General features: G+C 47.8%; 1 protein-coding gene across 7 annotated transcripts in view; it reads left to right on the top strand.

Moving 5' to 3' along the window:
- Positions 1 to 22,496, top strand: part of PCIF1 (phosphorylated CTD interacting factor 1) — a 216,138-nt gene that overhangs the window by 124,707 nt on the left and 68,935 nt on the right. The gene's annotated exons all lie outside the window — the stretch shown is intronic.

Below are 22,496 nucleotides of genomic sequence, written 5' to 3'. Positions count from 1 at the left end.
GTACAATAGAGGAAACCCACGCAAGTACGGGGAGAATATACAAACTTCACACAGGGCCATGGTGGGAATCGAACCCATGACCTCAGCGCTTTGAGGCAGTAATGCTAACCATTACACCATCCGTACTGCCCGATGATGTATTATCTTGTCTGCCGGAGCAGGGGAGTGAAAACTCCACCCTCCGGTGATGCCTGTCTGAGCACACAGCACATCAGCTTAGTGCTGATGCTCTGTGTCTCTCTGCCCGACTAGCTCCACTACGCATGCTCGAGATCTCCTGTGCGCATCCCGAAGCCGGCATCCGCCACAGCCAGGGACAGCTTTGTTCCTGCTGCGGAGATAGGGCATCGACACCTGCAGCTATCGAAATCGATACATTGTCCCGCACATAAGTGTGCTATCTTTTTAGAGTGCCAATAATAACGGGTGCATAGCACACAGCGCCACATTAGTACATGGTTGAAGGAGCGGTATCAGCACATACATATCGTATACATACCGTGCGCTGATACCTTCCCCCTTCCCCATATCATTGTTTCATACATTTACCCCTATGTTAGTATAATGCAATTATTAGATGAAATCAGTCATTTCATTGATTAATTGTTATTCAGCATTGTTTATGACCTTTTTTGAACCCTAAAGTTATTTAGGGTAGGGACAGGTCGGCCAGCCCAGCAGTGAGAGGAAACTTATTTCTTGTAGATTTCATATGGAGTCTTTAAGGAGAGATTTATGAAAGCTTGGAGAGAGGTAAAGTACCAACCAATCAGCTCCTGTTATTTTTCAAAAACTTGTAAAATGACTGTTAGAAGCTGATTGATTAGTACATTATCTCTCTCCTAGCTTTGATAAAGCTCCCCCTAAGTTGGTATAGTAGGTATTTATTCTAAGATACGCATCATCTCACAACTGATACAGGAAGTCTAAATTATAACTATACAAACTACTTTTAAAGATAATGGTAACCCTGATATTTTATATACCAATATAGCAAACCTTAAAATCTACATTCTGTATAACTCGGCTGGAAACTGAAAAGTATGCTTCTTCTTCAGCCATAGGAGACACAAGGTTGACACTTTGTATAAATGATGAGCTGGAGTCTGGGCACCAAGCGGTTAAGTTTCTTTTCCCAGCAGCACAAGCTCCCTTTCCTCTATACCCAGCCCCTAGCCTCTAGGACCATTTTTACATTTGGTGCCTTAAGGAGAAGGGTATTTTTTTTTACAGGAGCTACCATTTAGCAGCTTATTCATAGTTTTTTATTTTAACTTTAATTTTTTACATTTACTTGAGCAGACAGTGAGTCAGCGCCGGAGGCGCCTTCACTCCCGATCCAACAATCCCCAGTGCCAATGGCTGCAGTGCTGGCGCCGGAATCAGTGACCTCGGCCGAGCTCCAGCACAAAGTAGGGGAGCTGCAGCCGGACGCATCGGGGATAGGTAAGGCAGCTCCCTGCACACATCCCGGCTGTCACCGCCGGTGAGAGAGACCAGGTTGTCTCCGTCTCCCCACTAGACCACCAGGGAGATTCTTATGTAAACAGGTCACTGTACAATGTAACGGCCACTGCCCTGTGGTCCCTGCCAGGCGAGGGAAGTAGGCTTTCCTGGTTAGCCCCTCCCACACACCCTTGATGCGTTCACTCCTGCAGGAATCCCGCCACTGGATATACTCCTCCACCTCTCTCTTCTCCCTTCATGAGATGATGGGCAGCTGTTTTAGCACATTGCCTGCCTCAGCACCTCAGCAGACAGAAGCCCCGGGCTCCTGTCTCCCTGTATACCTCACTCTCGCTAGTCTGGTTATACATACAGCTCCTCCCCCACTGTTGGGGATGGATTGTTGAGCACTATTTGCCCATTGGTCTTTTGCATTGAATGTTTTATGTGCATGTATTTGTAAGTGTTTGGGAGTACTGTGTTTCTTCTCTACACCTGTATATTGTCTCTATGTTTATTGTTTTCATCACTTTCTGTGTAATGACTACTCTTTACTTGTACATTCAGTTGTGCACACCAGTTTATTTATTGACATTTACATAGACATCACTTGTCTGCATAGCCACACTTATTAATTTATTTGTGGCATTCTTGGATTTGCATTAACATGTTTTCCAAAGGCAAGGCACCCAGGAAGAGGGGCGCTCCAGTGTTGCGTAACTGCAGGAACTGTTCTGAAGTGCTTTCTCCTCAGGATCTGGGCCACGATGGGCTCTGTGTCCTGTGTTTCACTATTATGCAGCGGGAGGTCCCAACAGCCACAGCGTCCAATCAGGAACTGGCATGGGTTTCCGCACTTTCACAGTTAATGTTGCATTTAGCTAAACAACTTGCAATCCCCAGGCCCCTTTCCCCCTGCTAGCCTCTCTACAGGCGTGTGCCAGTCGCCAGCGTTCTCCTGGGTCCAGGAGAGTCGCAAAATGCTGCAGCAGAAGCACCATGGGTCCTGTCGTTATTGTAGTCAGTGCAGGGTTTCTTGCAGGTGTCTGCGTCTCTCCAACAAAAGCTGGACACAGACTGCCCGTCCACGTGCAAGGCCACCAGACGTGATGACTCGATGCCTCTATCGGGTTATGACTGAAGCAGTGGTCTCCATTTCCTTGGTTGTCAAAACCTCCTCTATCACAGAGAATTCCCTACCATAGGTGAATGTTGAGGCCTGATCAAGGTAGTTAAATCTGCACTTTTGATCAAGGACTTAAAGGAGGCATTTAAGACAGATGTCCCCGTCTTTAAACATCAGAAGAAGGTGGCTGCTGAGTTCCTTTCTTCTGCTAAACTTGAAGACTTCGTAGTGGAGGCATAGGCTCACCTTAACAAGCACTTCCAGGTCTCTAAGGACATTGCTGCTTTTTATCTGCACCCAGCTGTGAATAGGGCCAAATAGGAATCCCCTTCTCTGGTAGATGCTCATATCGCCTGTCTGGTCAAGTCTACTAATCTTCCTATTCCTAATACGGCCTCCCTTAAGGATCCGGTGGATAGGAAGTGAGAGAACTTCCTTAAGACAATATACTCTAATGTGGGAGTTATTGCACGCCCAGCCCTTGCATCTGCTTGAGTGACTAAAGGCTGCTACAAACGGCGATGTGTGCTGAGCGATCTAGCCCGAACGCTCAGCACACATCTCTCCCCCCGCTCAGCACTCAGCGCAATGTGTGCTGAGTGAGGGAGGAGGGGGGGGACCGCTCGTTTCACCCAGCGGTGAAATGAGCGATCTCACTAGATTTGCATGCTCTTCGTTTTTTTAGGGGGAGTTCGTTTTGGTCAAGAATTGGTCAAGATCATAGCTACAGTAGCTGTGTCCAAGACTGCTTTTCTTCCTTTTGTGGCAGCACCCAGCACGCAAATGTCTAAGTTTCGCTCCATTAATCCACTGGGGAAGGCCAAGGGTTTGTCTTTTTCCAGGTTGAAGAGTTCTTCCACCAAAGGTTCCAAGTGTAGAGGTAAACAGACCAGGTCTACCACATGTCTTGCTCCCAAGTCAGCTGACAAACCCGCCGCATGACGGGCTGGGCCTGCACCTGGGAAACCCCAGTGCTGGAATCCGGCTTCTGCTTTTCTCCGAGACATGGATGGCGACAACGACAGACACTTGGATCAGAGCTGTAGTTTCCCAGGGCAACACTCTAACCTATCAAGGAATGTCCTCCAACCAAATATATTTCTACATGCCTTCCAGTAGATCCAGTAAAAGCAGGAGCGCTGCGAGAGTCCATCCACTCCTTCCTGGCCTGCAAGGTTAGAAGCCGGACAGCTCGTTCCGAACCATACTCAACCTGAAGTCGCTCAACAGGTACCTACAGTTCCCAAGTTCCGCAAGGATTCTCTGCACTCCATCATTCTCGCTCTGAAACTGGGGGACTTCATGGCCTCCCTAAATATCCAGGATGCTTATTTACTTAGTACCATCTGTGTCAGTCAGCAGCGCTTCCTCAGGTTTGCGATATGGAAGGAAGACTTCCAATTTCAAGCATTGCCATTTGGACTTTCCACAGCACCTCGTGTTTTCACAAAGGTCATGGCAGTCATAGCTGCATATCTTCCCCAAAGCTGCCTTATCTGGACATCCTACTTCTGGCTGACAGGCCAAGATTCATATGTTCTTGGGTCACTGTCAAGTATCGATCCACTCTTGCATGCAGGTGGAATATGCCCAGTTTCACTCCTATCCTTTACAAATGGAGATGATGGCCCTGTGGAATGAATCCCATCTGCGTCTTAGGTCACAGTCATTATCTCTCGAGAGGTCCATTATTCCCTCCTGTAATTGCTCCACTAATTCCACCCTGGACAAGGGCCACTCGTTTTGGATCCAGGACTAGGTCCTACTCGCCACCGATGCAAGTCTTTATGGGTGGGGGGAGGGAGGGCAGTTAATTGTCATCAGACTTTTCAGGGTTGGTAGTCGCCTCAGGAGAGCCAATTCCAAATCCATATTCTGGATCACAGAGTGGGTTACAGAGCTATTTGCCTAGCACATCCTTCTCTTCCAGCATAGGCCAGTCTAGGTGCAGCCTAACCACGCAACAGCCGTTTCCTACATAAACCATCAGGGCGGCAATTGCAGTCGTGGCGAGCGCCATCTTCTGGCTCTGTCTGCAGTTTTCATCAAAATTGGGAGGCAGACTTTCTAAGCCCCCAGAACACTCACTTGGACTAGTGGTCCCTGCATCCGGAAGAATTTCAGGGCTTTAATTTCCGCTGGGTCTGTTAAACATCGACATGATGTGACACAACCATAAACTGCCAAGATACTGCTCACGTGCAAGGGATCTGGGTTCTCTTCTGGTGGACGCCATAACGGTTTTGTGGACCTTCCCACTCATATACATCTTCCCTCCAATCTCTGATTCTGCGGGTCCTCCATAAATTGAAGTTGGATGGCGGCACTGTGATCCTCGTGGCTGTGGATTGGCCATGCAGATTTCCTGGGTCTCTCCATCGATGCTCCACTGCGTCTTCCTCGCAGGTCGGATCTTCTGTCTCAGGGCCCGTGCTTTCATCCGCATCTGCACTGTCTTGATTTAACGGGGTGTCTGTTGAGATATCCATCCTGACAGCTAAGGGTTTCTCATGGTCGGTCATTCGTACCATGCTCAATGCTCATAAGCCTTCACTGCCAGGACTGATCACCGAGTTTGAAGGACATACTTTAACTGGTGTTCAGCTTGAGGCTTCAACCCCAGGTCCCTTCGCCTATTGCGAGTCCTGTCTTTTGTACAGGCCGATCTAGATTTGGACTCTGCCTTTCTTCATTAAAGGACACGACTGGGTTAACTTCCTAAGGTGGTATCCAGGTTTCTCCTCATCAACCAGGAGAATCTGGTCCCTTCCTTCCAGGTGCCGGATTCTTTTCCAGAGCAGGGCTCCTTGGATGTCATGAGGTCTCTCCCGATTTTTGTGGACAGTACAAGGGATTTTTGTAAAACGGATTCTCTCTTTGTCCTGTATAACTTTCATAAATAGGGCTAGTCGGCTACTAAGCTGGCCACATGGCTCAGTTTGACTATCTGTCAAGCGTATTCTTTGGCAGACCTTCTTACCCCTGCTGTGGTGGTCAGTGGGAACTTCTTGGGCAGTGAGATGTGGCATCTCTGCGGAACAGCTTAGTCCTCTGACCACATACTGTCATCAAGTTCTATTCTTTTTACACCTTCGCCTCCGCGGATGTGGCCTTCGGGTGAAGGGCTCCCAGTGCAGTTCCAGAGCATCCCCCTCTCTTAGGGGGACAGCTTTGGGACATCCCAGTGTCATTCCTGTGTCCCCTATGGCTGAATAAGAAAAGGAGATTTATGTTGTTACCTGATAACTAGTCCTGGAGGCTGGGGATGGGGTATAGAGAAAGGGAGTCTGGGCTGCTGAGAAACAAAACTTAACCGTTTGGTGCCCAGACTCCAGCTCACCATCTATTCCCAGGGTCATCCCTGTGTACCCTATGGATTTGAAGAAAAGGATTTAACAGGTAAGAACATAAATCTCCTTTTTATGCAAAAAAATATTCCATAAGTAAAGCATTCAATCAAACTATTACTTAGTTGAGGTGCGGCTCTCAACCCAATATGACTGTTCTCCCAATGTCTGCCGATATTTAGTGGTGTTCTTATCAGCACATATTGTTTGTCAACGCAGTGGGGTGAGGATTGCTGGGGACCATGGGGGACTTGCAGGATCAGGTGAAATGCTGGACCCCTGTTTAACTTATTATATTCTAGTTAATTAGTCTTAAAATAAGTATTAATAAGCACCTAAAACAAATGATTTTTTTTTTTTTAAATGCACACTTGTGTGCTGGAAATAAAACTGATGTAAATGAAATAGACTCACAGATACTTCTAAGCAGAGTCAATATCATACGGTGACAAATAGACATACAGTAAAATAGGTACCGTATTTGCCGGCGTATAAGACGACTTTTTCCCCCTGAAAAACATGCCTCCAAGCGGGGGGTCGTCTTATACGCCGGGGGTCGTCTTATACGCCGGGCGGGAAGTCGTCTTATACACCCGGTGCGGGAAGTCGTGAAACAGGGGCGTGGCCTAGCATAAGGGGGCGTGGCCTCACGGGCGGACCCCCGTTTTCAGCAATCCAGGGGGTTAAGAAGATGATGTTGGCTGCCCCCCCCCCCCACTTCCCCCGTGAAGTGCCTCTATCTCACCTGTGTGAGTGTACGGTGAGTGTACGGCGCTGCCGGCGGGTGAAGCTGTGTGAAGTCCGGCTCCTACACAGGGACAGGAGCCAGGTGCTGCACGTATTGTTACAGTGCAGCACCCGGCTCATGTCACTGAGCAGGAGCCGACATTCAGCAGTGACAGGCGGTTAGGCAGGGAGGACAGCGGACAGCGGCAGCACTGACATGTCTCTTACAGTATAAGAGATTTGGAGTATCAAGGTATGCATAAGAAGGGAGGGGGGGACAGCGGCTTAGGCAGGGGGGACAGCGGCAGCACTGCAGGGAAGCTGCAGGTGAGGGGGGCTTACAACTTTATGTGGTGGGTTAATACTGGTACTACAGGTATCCATAATATGGATTCAAGGGCGGACCAGACAGCTGCTAGTGACAGGGAGACGGCAGGGGTAGTCTTATATGGCGAGTAAATAACAAACTCTATGTTTTGAGTGGAAATGTTGGGGGGTCGTCTTATACGCCGGCAAATACGGTAAATACAATAATCCTGTAAACATAATACTTGCTAATTCTGTTATAGAAAGCCGGTGTAAGGCCGAGTCACACACCAGACCACAGTAACTGCAGGCTCAGATGTTAAATAATTGTTGGTGTGTAAGAGCCCTCGCTGGTGGTTTGTGCACCTGTTCTTACCCTATAAATCTCCATTATGCTGCATTAGGTTTTGTCGGCAAAGTGCTCTGCCAGTATGCCTCCGCTTTTGACATCCATATATTCCACTTAACATTTTATGCTCTACACTAGAGGAATGTTTGGCCTACATACCACAGTCTACAAGGACAGATTAAGGCATACAACCTAAAAAGTTAGAAGATAAAATAAACCTCTCTCTTAAAAAGGTTTTCCAGGGAAATGTTGATTGCGTTACAGCTTTTTGCACTGTAACTACGCTTTCAGGGATCACTGCTTTTTTCATCTGCATATGCATCCAAAATCTGTAAGGACATATGTTATTGTTTCAAGGTGATGCACCAGTAAATATGACAGATTAAATATGTTCTTTAAAAGAATGTAGCCGAATTGAAAGCAGTGAGCAGCTGGGGTGGGGGAGGGTAGATCCAGACTGGTGACAAAAAGGACCAAGTGAAACACTTATCACTGCCTTTAGCTAAACCACCCTAAACACACCTACTCATATTTGATATTGGAAGTCTATGACCTGGTTAGAACCTAGGAGACCACCTCATGTGAATACCAGGTGCTATAAGCCTTTTCACCCTGCTACCAGCAGGGGTCGCTCTTGTCTAGGGCATGTCAATTTTTGGGGGGATCTGCACACTTATGCATTTGCATGCAGACAGCAGTTGGAAATGGCTGCACTTTAGTTCAGTTCTGTGCTTAACCTCCCACATACAGTAATCATCTTCCCACAAATCTAAAACATTAAAATTTGTGACAGCAGTGTGATATTATTTCTGTGGTGCCAAAGAATGTCATCACACCAAGGACATAGTTGTTTATCTGCAAAGAACAATCTCCGTTTAGCTGCTGGACCCAGTAAGTTTAACTGTCATTACTATTGCTATCTCTATTCCTCCATCAGTGATCTCTGCTGACCCATTTTTGGTGCTAGCAGATTCCACTGAACATGGGCAACAACTGTCATGGCTCTATTTCCTGCAGAGAACATACTGATCAGTTTTGTTAAATTGGAATGACAAGGATGGCTGCCAGAAGTTTAAAGATTTGTACAATTACTGGTTCATGTTTCATATCTCTATCTTCTGCAGCTATAGTATACCACCAGTGGCTGTACAGAATTGCCAGTCGCCAATGATTGCTTTACTATTTATTTCTCTAACGTCCTAAGTGGATGCTGGGGACTCCGTAAGGACCATGGGGAATAGCGGCTCCGCAGGAGACTGGGCACATCTAAAGAAAGCTTTAGGACTAACTGGTGTGCACTGGCTCCTCCCCCTATGACCCTCCTCCAAGCCTCAGTTAGATTTCTGTGCCCGACGAGAAGGGTGCACACTAGGGGCTCTCCTGAGCTCTTTGTGAAAGTTTTAGTTTAGGTTTATTATTTTCAGTGAGACCTGCTGGCAACAGGCTCACTGCATCGAGGGACTAAGGGGAGAAGAAGCGAACTCACCTGCGTGCAGAGTGGATTGGGCTTCTTGGCTACTGGACATTAGCTCCAGAGGGACGATCACAGGTTCAGCCTGGATGGGTCCCGGAGCCGCGCCGCCGGCCCCCTTACAGAGCCAGAAGAGCGAAGAGGTCCGGAAAATCGGCGGCAGAAGACGATCCTGTCTTCAGATAAGGTAGCGCACAGCACCGCAGCTGTGCGCCATTGCTCTCAGCACACTTCACACTCCGGTCACTGAGGGTGCAGGGCGCTGGGGGGGCAGCGCCCTGAGACGCAATAAATCGATAAAAACCTTATATGGCTAAAATAAATGCATCACATATAACTCCTGGGCTATATGGATGCATTTAACCCCTGCCAAAACATACAGAAAAACGGATGATAAGGACGCCGAGAAAGGGGCGGAGCCTATCTCCTCAGCACACTGGCGCCATTTTCCCTCACAGCTCAGTTGGAGGGAAGCTCCCTGGCTCTCCCCTGCAGTCACTACACTACAGAAAGGGGTTAAAAAAGAGAGGGGGGCACAAATTAGGCGCAGTATAAACAATACAGCAGCTATAAAGGGAAAAACACTTATATAAGGTTATCCCTGTATATATATAGCGCTCTGGTGTGTGCTGGCAAACTCTCCCTCTGTCTCCCCAAAGGGCTAGTGGGGTCCTGTCCTCTATCAGAGCATTCCCTGTGTGTGTGCTGTGTGTCGGTACGTTTGTGTCGACATGTATGAGGAGAAAAATGATGTGGAGACGGAGTAGAGTGTCTGTAATAGTGTTGTCACCCCCTAGGGGGTCGACACCTGAGTGGATGTACTGTTGAAATTGCGTGACAGTGTCAACTTTGTATTAAAGACAGTGGTTGACATGAGACAGCCGGCTACTCAGCTTGTGCATGTCCAGACGTCTCATACAGGGGCTCTAAAGCGCCCGTTACCTCAGATACAGACTCCGACACGGATACGGACTCCTGTGTCGACGGTGAAGAGACAACCGTGATTTCCAATAGACCACACATTGCATGATTGAGGCAATGGAAAATGTTTACACTTTTCTGATAATATGAATACCACCAAAAAAAAGGGGTATTATGTTTGGTGAGGAAAAACTTCCTGTAGTTTTCCTGAATCTGAGAAATAAAATGAGGTGTGTGATGATGCGTGGGTTTCCCCCCGATAACAATTGATAATTTCTAAAAGTATACCTTTTCCCGCCAGAGGTTAGGGTGCGTTGGGAAACACCCCCTAGGGGGGATAAGGCGCTCACACGCTTGTAAGAACAAGGGCTCTATCCTCTCCTGAGATGGCCGCCCTTAAGGATCCTGCTGATAGAAAGCAGGAGGGTATCCTAAAATGTATTTACACACATACTGGTGTTATACTGCGACCAGCAATCGCCTCAGCCTGGATGTGCAGTGCTGGGTTGGCGTGGTCGGATTCCCTGACTGGACAGTATATTATTGCCTATAGAGCAATTAAAAGATGCATTTCTATATATGCATGATGCACAGCGGAATATTTGCCGACTGGCATCAAGTATAGGTGCGTTGTCCAATTCTACCAGTAAAATGGTCAGGTGATGCAGATTCCAAACGGCATTTGGAAGTATTGCCTTACAAAAAAAGGGGATGTACCCCTGGTCGCCTCTCAAAATAAGACGCCGTATTATCAGGCGCAGTCCTGGTCGGCAAGCGGACAAAAGGGTTCCTCTTTTCTGCACGTGACAGAGGGAGAGGAAAATGGCTGCAGAGATTAGCCAGTTCCCAGGAACAGAAACCCTTTTCTGCCTCTGCCAAGCCCTCAGTATGACGCTGGGGCTTTACAAGTTCAGGCACGGTGGGGGCCCGTTCTCAATGAATTTCAGTGCGCAGTGGGCTCACTCGCAAGTAGACCCCTGGATCCTTCAGGTAATATTTTCAGGGGTACAAATTGGAATTCGAGACGTATTCCCCTCGCCGTTTCCAAAAGTCTGTTTTACCGACGTCTCCCGCTGACAGGGAGGCAGTTTTGGAAGCCATTCACAAGCTGTATTCCCAGCAGGTGATAATTAAGGTACCCCTCCTGCAACAGGGAACGGGGTATTATTCCACACTATTGTGGTACCGAAGCCAGACGGCTCGGTGAGACCGATTTTAAAATCTAAAATCTTTGAACTCTTACATACAAAGGTTCAAATTCAAAATTGAGTCACTCAGAGCAGTGATTGCAAACCTGGAAGAAGGGGACTACATGATGTCTCGGGACATCAAGGATGCTTACCTTCATGTCAAAATTTACCCTTCTCACCAAGGGTACCTCAGGTTATGGTACAGAACTGTCACTATCAGTTCAGACGCTGCCGTAGGGATGGGCCACGGCACCCCGGGTCTTTACTGAAGTAATGACCGAAATGATGATATTCCTTCGAAGGAAGGGAATTTTAGTTATCCTTTACTTGGACGATTCCCTGATAAGGGTAAGATCCAGGGAACAGCTGGAGATCGGTGTAGCACTATCTCAGGTAGTGTTGCGGCAGCACGATTGGATTCTCAATATTCCAAATTCGCAGCTGGTTCCGACGACTTGTCTTCTGTTCCTAGGGATGATCCTGGACACAGTCCAGAAAGAAGGTGTTTCTCCCGGAGGAGAAAGCCAGGGAGTTATCCGAGCTAGTCAGGAACCTCCTAAAACCGAACCAAGTCTCAGTGCATCAATGCACAAGGGTTCTGGGTAAAAATGGTGGCTTCCTACGAAGCAATCCCATTCGGCAGATTCCACGCAAGACTTTCCAGTGGAACCTACTGGACAAATGGTCCGGGTCGCATCTTCAGATGCATCAGCGGATAACCCTGTCACCAGGGACAAGGGTATCCCTCCTGTGGTGGTTGCAGAGTGCTCATCTTCTAGAGGGCCGCAGATTCGGCATTCAGGACTGGGTCCTGGTGACCACGGATGCCAGCCTGCGAGGCTGGGGAGCAGTCACACAGGGAAGGAATATCCAGGGCTTATGGTCAAGCCTGGAGACATCACTTCACATAAATATCCTGAAGCTAAGGGCCATTTACAATGCTCTAAGCTTAACAAGACCTCTGCTTCAAGGTCAGCCGGTGTTGATCCAGTCGGACAACATTACGGCAGTCACCCACGTAAACAGGCAGGGTGCCACAAGAAGCAGGAGGGCAATGGCAGAAGCTGCAAGGATTCTCCGCTGGGCGGAAAATCATGTAATAGCACTGTCAACAGTATTCATTCCGGGAGTGGACAACTGGGAAGCAGACTTCCTCAGCACGACCTCCACCCGGGAGAGTGGGGACTTCACCCAGAAGTCGTCCACATGATTAAAAAACTCGACAGGTATTGCGCCAGGTCAAGAGACCCTCAGGCAATAGTTGTAGACGCTCTGGTAACACCGTGGGTGTACCAGTCAGTATATGTGTTCCCTCATCTGCCTCTCATACCCAAGGTACTGAGATTGATAAGATGGAGAGGAGTAAGCACTATATTCGTGGCTCCGGATGGGCCAAAAAGGACTTGGTAACCGGAACTTCAAGAGAGGCTCACGGAGGATCCGTGGCCTCTACCTCTAAGAAGGGACCTTCTCCAGCAAGGACCCTGTCTGTTCCAAGACTTACCGCGGCTGCGTTTGACGGCATGGCGTTGGAACACCGGATCCTGAAGGAAAAAAAGGCATTCCGGATGAAGTCATCCCTATCCTGATCAAAAGCCAGGAAGGATGTAACCGCAAAAACATTATCACCGCAATTGGCGAAAATATGTTGCGTAGTGCGAGGCCAGTAAGGCCCGACGGAGGAAATTCAACTGGGTCGATTCCTACATTTCCTGCAAACAGGAGTGTCTATGGGCCTGAAATTGGGGTCCATTAAGGTTCAGATTTCGGCCCTGTCAATTTTCTTCCAAAAAAGAACTAGCTTCAGTCCCTGAAGTTTAGACGTTTGTAAAAGGGGTACTGCATATACAGCCTCCTTTTGTGCCTCCAGTGGCAATTTGGGATCTCAATGTAGTTTGGGTTCCAAAAGTCACATTGGTTTGAACCACTTAAATCTGTGGAGTTAAAATATCTCACATGGAAAGTGGTCATGCTGTTGGCCCTGGCCTAGGCCAGGCGCGTGTCAGGATTGGCGGCTTTATCCTGTAAAAGCCCTTATCTGATTTTCCATTCGGACAGGGCGGAATTGAGGACTCGTCCTCAGTTTCTCCCTAAGGTGGTTCCAGCGGTTTCACCTGAACCAACCTTTTGTGGTGCCTGCAGCTACTAGGGAATTGGAGGAATCCAAGTTGCTGGATGTTGTCAGGGCCCTGAAAATATGTTCCAGGACGGCTGGAGTCAGGAAATCTGACTCGCTGTTTATCCTGTATGCACCCAACATGCTGGGTGCTCCTGTTTCTAAGCAGACTATTGCTCGTTGGATTTGTAGTACAATTCAGCTTGCACATTCTGTGGCAGGCCTGCCACAGCTAAAATCTGTAAATGCCCCTTCCACAAGGAAAGTGGGCTCATCTTGGGCGGCTGCCCGAGGGATCTCGGCTTTACAACTTTGCCGAGCAGCTACTTGGTCAGGGGCAAACACGTTTGCTAAATTCTACAAATTTGATACCCTGGCTGAGGAGGACCTGGAGTTCTCTCATTCGGTGCTGCAGAGTCATCCGCACTCTCCCGCCCGTTTGGGAGCTTTGGTATAATCCCCATGGTCCTTACGGAGTCCCCAGCATCCACTTAGGACGTTAGAGAAAATAAGAATTTACTTACCGATAATTCTATTTCTCATAGTCCGTAGTGGATGCTGGGCGCCCATCCCAAGTGCGGATTGTCTGCAATACTTGTACATAGTTATTGTTACAAAAATCGGGTTATTATTGTTGGGAGCCATCTTTTCAGAGGCTCCTCTGTTGTCATACTGTTAACTGGGTTCAGATCACAAGTTATACGGTGTGATTGGTGTGGCTGGTATGAGTCTTACCCGGGATTCAAAATCCTTCCTTATTGTGTACGCTCGTCCGGGCACAGTATCCTAACTGAGGCTTGGAGGAGGGTCATAGGGGGAGGAGCCAGTGCACACCAGTTAGTCCTAAAGCTTTCTTTAGATGTGCCCAGTCTCCTGCGGAGCCGCTATTCCCCATGGTCCTTACGGAGTCCCCAGCATCCACTACGGACTACGAGAAATAGAATTATCGGTAAGTAAATTCTTATTTATTGTTAGGTGATAAAACTGTTACATCACTACCCTATGTCTATTCCTCTCATCTCTTTGAATATAAAGGGGAAGGGGGAGTCAACTAAACGCGCTATTGAATAGCTCAGGGAATGAGTGCCCAAAGCTATTCAATTAGCTGCGCTCTAAACTTGTGAGTAGAGGATTTCTGCTTGCACCCTCCTGAGGTGTGAGCAGATGCCAACAAAACTAGTGCCACGATGTGAGTTGCAGGCCTACCGCCTGTTCTAGCAGAGTTACACTCGGCACTTAGGTTGGAGAATGCCATTAACTGCAACTAAATGGCATTCTTTAGGCGTGGTAACCTGCATCTACTGACTTAAGTGCCGGGCACGATGCGGCTAATGGAATAGCTCCAGGCACTCATTCCTAGTGCAATGAACGTATAATCTGTTTTATTATATATAATTTGTTTGGGTCATATCCTGTTCTCTTCAATGTACAGAGTTGTGTACTATGGGCCTGATTCAGAGTTGGATGCTAATTGCGTCGCTATGCAAATGTTGCATCTTCCATTTTTTGTACAGAAACGCCTATGTACCATCAGACAAACATCAGTCACACCTTCTTATCTTATCAGAATGTTCATCACAACTAAGCAGCTGGAGCCAGTACATCTGCGTCCGAAGACACAATTGCTGGCTGTGACACGTTCCTGAAATGGTTGCTGTCATGATTGAACGCCATTCTGACGCCAGAATGTGCATAACTACAAATAATATTGTATTGATCAATCTCTGCAAATGCCTTTGTGTGGTTATGTATAAATCCTGTGTGAAAAGGTCATTCCAACAGCCCCTTCACAGCAGGAACTCTGCTATGTGTCAGGGTAGCCAAGCTGTGATAAGTCAAGCAGAGAAGGCTTCAGGGGAGCATATTGTATCCCCTTCCTCTCTGTATCCATAAAAACTATATTAAGTAGTACTGTATTTGATCTATTGTATTTTGTTGTAAACGTCTTCTCAGGACAAATAGAAGAATAGTACTGGCATGGCTAGTATCTCGTTACAGACACAGAGCTTCAAAGGAGGGTTTGATGAGACCCTTATCAGAACTGAGATCTTAAAGTTAATGCAGGTCAGGCCTGAAATGTGTTTTCTGCACTGGCTTGTGTATCTCCCAACAGGTTGTTTACTGACGCCAGGGGGTCACCAGAGAGACCAGAAAAGACATGCTGGCTAGGGAAGGTGATAAAAACTTTTCTCAGCTAGCTATAATGGTGTCTTAGTATGATTGATAAATCTGATTGCCCAGCTTCAAAAGGAATGGGAAAAGTAATTAGCCTTCTCCTGTGTATATGACCAAGAGACCGCATGTCGCAGTTGAGCTTACACAATTAACTCTGATTTGGAAGGGTTAAAACAAACTCTCCATATGGAGGGGGGCTGAAGGGGCAGCCTGAGTTTTAAATAGGAGAAGCACAGACTGCAAGTTGTCATTATCAAAGAAGCGAGTCAGGAGAAGCATCCTGGCTCTATAATGTCCCGATAATATCTGAAGAGGCTTCACTTCATCCCATCGTTCCACTCTGCATGTGTTAGGATCGGTGGGTTTTATCTCCCTATTTTTATTTTTCTTGAAACTGTCTTTACTCATGTGACTTTGACTTTTTATCATTATATCTTGTAACTTTATTTCTCTGTAACATAAGCTTTGAAGTGTTATACTTAAATTAAATAATCTCATTTTAGCTCTGCTTTTTGTGTTGTGTATCCAACCCAACTCTCTGAAAGAGGCGTTACCAAAATATTAATAATTCTGGGTGCAGACAAAAGCCATAAGTTTGCCTTGGGTCATACCCTAAACATTTGTACTTTGGCTGGTGGCAGTGACATTGTTGAAATTAACGCACGCGCTTAGGTATCCAGTAACAGTGTCACGTGGCAAGGTTTCACAGATTGGCGTATCTGGGGAATCGCCGTGCCTAGGATCATGACAGTTGCAGTATGTCTGTGTTTTATTCACCACTCCCCCGTTACCTTCCCCAGTCATTACATCCACTTCTGAATCAGGCCCTATGTCATTATTTAAATAAAACAATTATTAATAATAAAACAGTTCCATTTGGCAGGCAATTTCATAAAAAATAAATCCAAAAATTCAGTCAGAGTACCACATTGATGGCATACATCAACCAAAGGAGAGAAGGGTACGGAACACTAGCTGCGGCTATGCGCTCACTCCCATAGCATGCCGTCACCCCCCTAACAGAGCCAGAAGTCAGAAGACTGGTGTTACCGGAGTTCTGCAGAGAGGGACCTCCGGTCATCGTGATGGCTTAAGGTACCGTGCAGCGAGCGGGAACGCTGCGCGAGCATGCTATCCGTAACACAGAGCGCAGCGGGGGGGGGGGGGCGGCGCCCTGGGCAGCATGAAACCTACTCTCACTGGCAAAAGGTAGCATAAGATGTTGTGGCACAGTCCTACACCCCCGCCAGTATAAAGATTAGTTATTTTTATCTGAGGGTAAACGCGCCATTACAGGGGGCGGGGCTTCCTCCTCAGGCAGCCAGCACACTTCTCAGCGCTATTTTCTCCAAGCTATAGCAGGGGAAGGCACGCTGATCCTCCTCTCCACTTCTGAATCAAGTATCAGGGAGAAAGGGGGGTGGGGGGAGTGTAATTTTTGGGTGCTCAGTCATATTATTGGCAATATATAAGCGCTTAAGGTCTCTGTGTATAAAATACATTACACGGATTTTTTTCCTGGGCGCTGAGTTGTGAGCTGGCAATTCCTTTCTGTGTCCTTCTGACAGATTTTACTGTGGGTCTGTCTCCAATAAGCCCCGGAGTGTCTGTGGTGTGATTGTGCACGTGTGTGACATGTCTGAGGCAGGGAGCTCTTCCCCTGAGGGAGCCATTTTAGGGACACAGAGTTGTAATGTGGTGGCGCTGCCGTCGCACCACGAGCCTGAATGGGTGAAAGAATTACGTAATAGTGTGAATCATATTAGTAAGAGATTGGATAAGTCTGAGTCTCATGCAGAAAAGTGGAGAAAATCCGCGGAAGACGTGATTTTTAATAGTTCTGCTTTTTCATCCACAGGGGACACCTCTGGTTCACAAAAAAAGGTCATTTGCACAAGTAGTACAAACTGATACCGGCACGGACTCTGATTCCTGTGTCAACACTAGTGATTCCAGGGGAATAGATCCAAAGTTAGCAAAAAACATTTAATACATGATTGTTGCTATAAAGGAGGTATTAGAAGTTACGGAGCCCCCTCCTTTATCACAGGAGAAGGCTTACTTTAATAAAGAAAAGAAAACTAATGTAACTTTCCCTCCATCTCATGAACTGAACAGTCTCTTTGAGGGAGTCTGGTCAAACCCTGAAAAGAAATTTCAGATTCCCAAAAGAATTCAGGCAGCTTACCCTTTTCCTGCAGAGGACAGGAAAAGGTGGGAATCACCCCCCATTTTAGACAGTGCCCTGTCACAAAAAAGGTGATTCTCCCTTCGCCTGGGACGGCTTCACTAAAGGAGCCGGCAGACCGCAAGTTAGACACTACGTTGAAATCTATTTATGTGACCAATGGGATACTACTCAGGCCTACCATTGCCTGTGCGTGGGTGAGTAGTGCTATTGAAAAGTGGTCAGAAAACTTGTCATCAGACATTGACACGCTAGATAGAGACGAGATACTCCTAACGTTAGGTCATATCAAAGACGCTGCTGCGTACAAGCTGGAAGCCATGAAAGATATTGGTCTCATAGGATCAAGAGCCGCTATGATGGCAATTTCAGCACATAGGGCGTTGTGGATTCGCCAATGGAACGCAGACGCAGATTCCAAAAGGAATATGGAGACTCTCCCGTATAAAGGAGAGGCCTTGTTTGGAGATGGGCTGGATGCCTTAGTTTTTGCGGCTACCGCAGGTAAGTTGACATTTTTGTCTAATGCTCCTGCGCCGGCGAAAAAGACACATCACTCTCAGATGCAGTCCTTTCGGCCCAATAAATACAAAAAGGTTAAAGGTTCCCCTTTCTTTGCCGGTAAAGGAAGGGGAAAAGGTAAAAAGTCCACAGCGTCTCCAGGATCACAGGAGCAGAAATCAACTTCTGCTTCTGCCAAATCTTCAGCATGATGCTGGGGCTCCCTTGCGGGAGTCCGCTCAGGTGGAGGCACGTCTGAATCTCTTCAGTCAGATTTGGATTCAATCTGGCCTGGACCTGTGGGTCTTACAAATAGTGTCCCACGGGTACAAGCTGGAGTTTCACGACATTCCCCCATGCCGATTTTTCAAATCGGCCATACCAGCTTCTGTCCCAGACAGGGAGGTGGTATCGGCAGCAATACAAAAATTGTGTCAAGATCAAGTGATTGTCCTGGTTCCCTTGTCGCAACAAGGAGAAGGGTTTTATTCAAGCCTTTTCGTAGTTCAGAAGCTGGATGGCTCTGTCAGACCGATTCTAAATCTGAAAACACTGAATGTCTACCTGCAAATGTTCAAATTCAAGATGGAATCTCTGAGGGCAGTGATTTCCAGTCTGGAGGGAAAAGACTACATGGTGTCAGTGGACATAAAAGATGCCTACTTACATGTTCCTATCCTCCGCATCAAGCTTATCTGAGATTCGCAGTGCAGGATTGTCATTACCAATTTCAGACGTTGCCGTTCGGGCTATCCACGGCACCGAGGGTGTTTACCAAGGTGATGGCAGAGATGATGGTCCTCCTTCGACTGCAAGGAGTCAATATAATTCCTTACCTGGACGATCTCTTGATGGCGTACATAAACCGTCAAGGCGGAACGAAAAGCAGAGCGGCAATGGCAGAGGTGACAAAGATTCTCCTCTGGGCAGAAAGGCATGCAAGAGCTCTGTCGGCAATTTTCATTCCGGGAGTGGACAGCTGGGAAGCGGACTTCCTCAGCAGACACGATCTCCACAAAGGAGAATGGGGCCTCCACTAAGAAGTCTTCGCAGAGGTGACAAGTCATTGGGGTGTTCCTCAAGTAGACATGATGGCATCTCGTCTCAACAAGAAGCTTCAGAGATATTGTTCCAGGTCGAGGGACCCACAAGCAATAACGGTGGATGCGCTAGTGACCCAGTGGGTATTTTCGGTCAGTGTACGTGTTCCCTCCACTTCCACTAATTCCAAAAATTCTCAAGATCATAAGAAGAACAGGGGTTCGGGCGATCCTCATTGTCCCAGACTGGCCAAGGAGGGCTTGGTATCCAGATCTTCAGGAGTTACTCATAGAAGATCCTCGGCCTCTTCCTCTTCGAGAGGACCTGCTACGGCAGGGGCCGTGCGTGTATCAAGACTTACCGCGGCTACGTTTGACGGCATGGCTGTTGAGCGCCGGACCCTAGCCAGAAAGGGTATTCCCAAAGAAGTCATTCCCACTCTTATTCAGGCCAGGAAAGGAGTAACGTCTAGACCAGCGGTGGCCAACCTGTGGCTTTTGAGCCGCATGTGGCTCTTTCTTTATTCAAATGTGGCTCCCAACACTCTAAATCATGTGACCACAACAGATACAGAAACCGCTGCACTCCAGCCAGACACGCAGCAGCACTACAGGGACTGAAAACTGAAGGAGTCAGATACTAGAGGTGAGACACCCACAAGCAAACAGAGGACACATTAGGGACTGCTGCAGTGGCACGAGTTGATGGGGGGCTGTAGTGATACATGGGGGTGGGCTAGAGTGACACATGGCAGAGCTGGCTGGAGAGACACAGGAGGGTCCTGGCAGGAGTGACGTGGGAGGGTGCTGTAAGTAGTGACACATGGGACATATGGCTGGAGTGACATAGGAGGGTGGTAGCAGGAGTGACAGATGGGAGAGCTGGCTGGAGTGACAGGAGGGTGGTAGCAGGAGTGACACATGAGGGAGCTGGCTGGAGTGACATAGGAGGGTGCTAGCAGGAGTGACACATGGAAGAGCTGGCTGGAGTGACATAGGAGGGTGGTAGCAGGAGTAACACATGGGGGAGCTGGCTGGAGTGACATAGGAGGGTGCTAGCAGGAGTGACACATGGGAGAGCTGGCTGGAGTGACACGGGGAGCTGGCTGGAGTGACATAGGGTGCTAGCAGGAGTGACACATGGAAGAGCTGGCTGGAGTGACAGGAGGGTGTTGGCTGGAGTGACACATGGGAGAGCTAGCAGGAGTGACACGGGGGAGCTGGCTGGAGTGACACATAGGAGAGCTAGCAGGAGTGACAAGGGGGAGCTGGCTGGAGTGACACATGGGAGAGCTTGCAGGAGTGACACGGGGGAGCTGGCTGGAGTGACACACGGGAGAGCTTGCGGGAGTGACACGGGGGAGCTGGCAGGAGTGACTTAGGCGGGTGCTAGCAGAAGTGACACATGGGGGAGCTGGCTGGAGTGAGACATGGAGCTGGCTGGAGTGACACAGCAGGGTTTTGGCAGTAGTGACACATGGGAGACCTGGCTGGAGTGACACAGCAGGGTTTTGGCAGTAGTGACACATGGGAGAGCTCGCTGGAGTGACACGGGGGAGCTGGCTGGAGTGACAGGAGGGTGTTGGCTGGAGCGACACATGGGGGAGCTGAAGTTTATTATGTGAATCTGGCTTTTTCAATTATTTTTTGCAAAAGTGGCTTTTTCAATAGATCTGGCTTTAAAAAATGTATTTTATGTTGTTCTGGCTTTTTCAATGTATTTTATTCCAGGGGTGTGGTCTAGCAGGCACAAGGCCACATTTCATATTTGCATGCGCGCCATCGGCTCGATGCCGGCTCTTTGACGTACCTAACAAGGTTTTTTGGCTCTTTGTCACTGACTGGTTGGCCACCCCTGGTCTAGACATTACCACCGTATTTGGAGAAAATATGTGTCTTGGTGTGAAACCAAGAAGGCTCCAACGGAAGATTTTCTGTTAGGACGTTTTCTCCATTTTCTTCAGGCGGGTGTGGATGCTGGCTTAAGATTGGGTTCAATCAAGGTCCAAATTTCGGCTTTGTCCGTTTTCTTTCAGAAACAATTGGCCTCCCTTCCGGAAGTTCAGACGTTCGTGAAGGGGGTTCTGCATATCCAACCTCCTTTTGTGCCTCCCTACGGCACCATGGGACCTTAACGTGGTTTTGCAGTTCCTTCAATCAGATTGGTTTGAACCTCTCCAGGAGGTGGAGTTAAAGTTTCTCACTTGGAAAGTGGTCATGCTGTTGGCCTTGGCATCCGCAAGACGGGTGTCTGAGTTAGGGGTCTTGTCTCACAAGAACCCTTACTTGATCTTCCATGAAGATAGGGCAGAATTAAGAACTAGTCAACAATTTCTTCCAAAGGTGGTTTCTTCTTTCCATGTAAACCAACCTATTGTGATGCCAGTGGCTACTGACACCTTCGCTGCTTCAAAGTCTCTGGATGTGGTCAGAGCTTTGAGAATTTATGTCGCAAGAACGGCTCGGATACGGAAAACAGAGGCACTGTTTGTCCTGTATGTTCCCAACAAGATTGGGTGTCTTGCTTCTAAGCAGACGATTGCACGCTGGATCAGAGGTACGATTCAGCACGCTCATTCCACGGCAGGATTACCAATACCGAATTCGGTGACCGCCCATTCTACAAGAAAGGTGGGCTCATCCTGGGCGGCTGCCCGGGGGGTCTCGGCATTACAGCTTTGCCGAGCAGCTACTCTGTCAGGGACAAACACGTTTGCTAAGTTTTACAAGTTTGACACCTTGGCCGCTGATGACCTAAAGTTTGGTCAATCGGTTCTGCAGGGTCATCCACACTCTCCCGCCCGTACTGGAGCTTTGGTATAACCCCATGGTACTAAAGTGGACCCCAGCATCCTCTAGGACATATGGGAAAACAGGATTTTTATACCTACCGGTAAATCCTTTTCTCCTAGTCCGTAGAGGATGCTGGGCACCCAACGCAGTGCGTACTTTACCTGCAGTAGTTATTTTGTTATAGTTTACACAGGTGTTGTGTTCAATTGTTTCAGCACGTTGCTGCAATGGTCATGCTCGTTGGCATGTGTTATGTTGTATGCCATGTTGTGCGGCATGGTTGAAGTGTGAGCTCGTGTGAATCTCACCATTAACTTAAAAGTAAATCCTTTTTTCGAATTGTCCGTCTCCCTGGGCACAGTTCCTATACTGAGGTCTGGAGGAGGGGCATAGAGGGAGGAGCCAGTTCACACTCTTAAAGTGCCCATGGCACCTGCGGAACAGTCTATACCCCATGGTACTAAAGTGGACCCCAGCATCCTCTACGGACTAGGAGAAAAGGATTTACCGGTAGGTATAAAAATCCTGTTGGTTTTTTCCCCCGTTTATTTTAACTAAAATAATTTGGGATAGGGTTAAAGTCATGTTCTTCACCTAACTCACTCATAAAAAAACCCTGACAATTTCGGAGCGATTTTCGGCTAAATAAATCATCAGTTAAGTGGTTAAAAAACTTGCTACTTTAAGTTCAGTGGCAAAATCACTGAAAGTTTTTCACTTTGCCATATAGGAGGCTGTTACACTTGGCCCCATGTTGGCAGAAGCATAGAACCTGATCATTTTTACACCAGTTATATCTTA

This window comes from Pseudophryne corroboree, chromosome 3, assembly GCF_028390025.1.
Source record: "Pseudophryne corroboree isolate aPseCor3 chromosome 3, aPseCor3.hap2, whole genome shotgun sequence".
Taxonomy (NCBI): Eukaryota; Metazoa; Chordata; class Amphibia; order Anura; family Myobatrachidae; genus Pseudophryne; species Pseudophryne corroboree.
The sequence above is the reverse complement of the archived record's forward strand: the minus strand, read 5'-3'. Positions and strand labels throughout refer to the sequence as shown.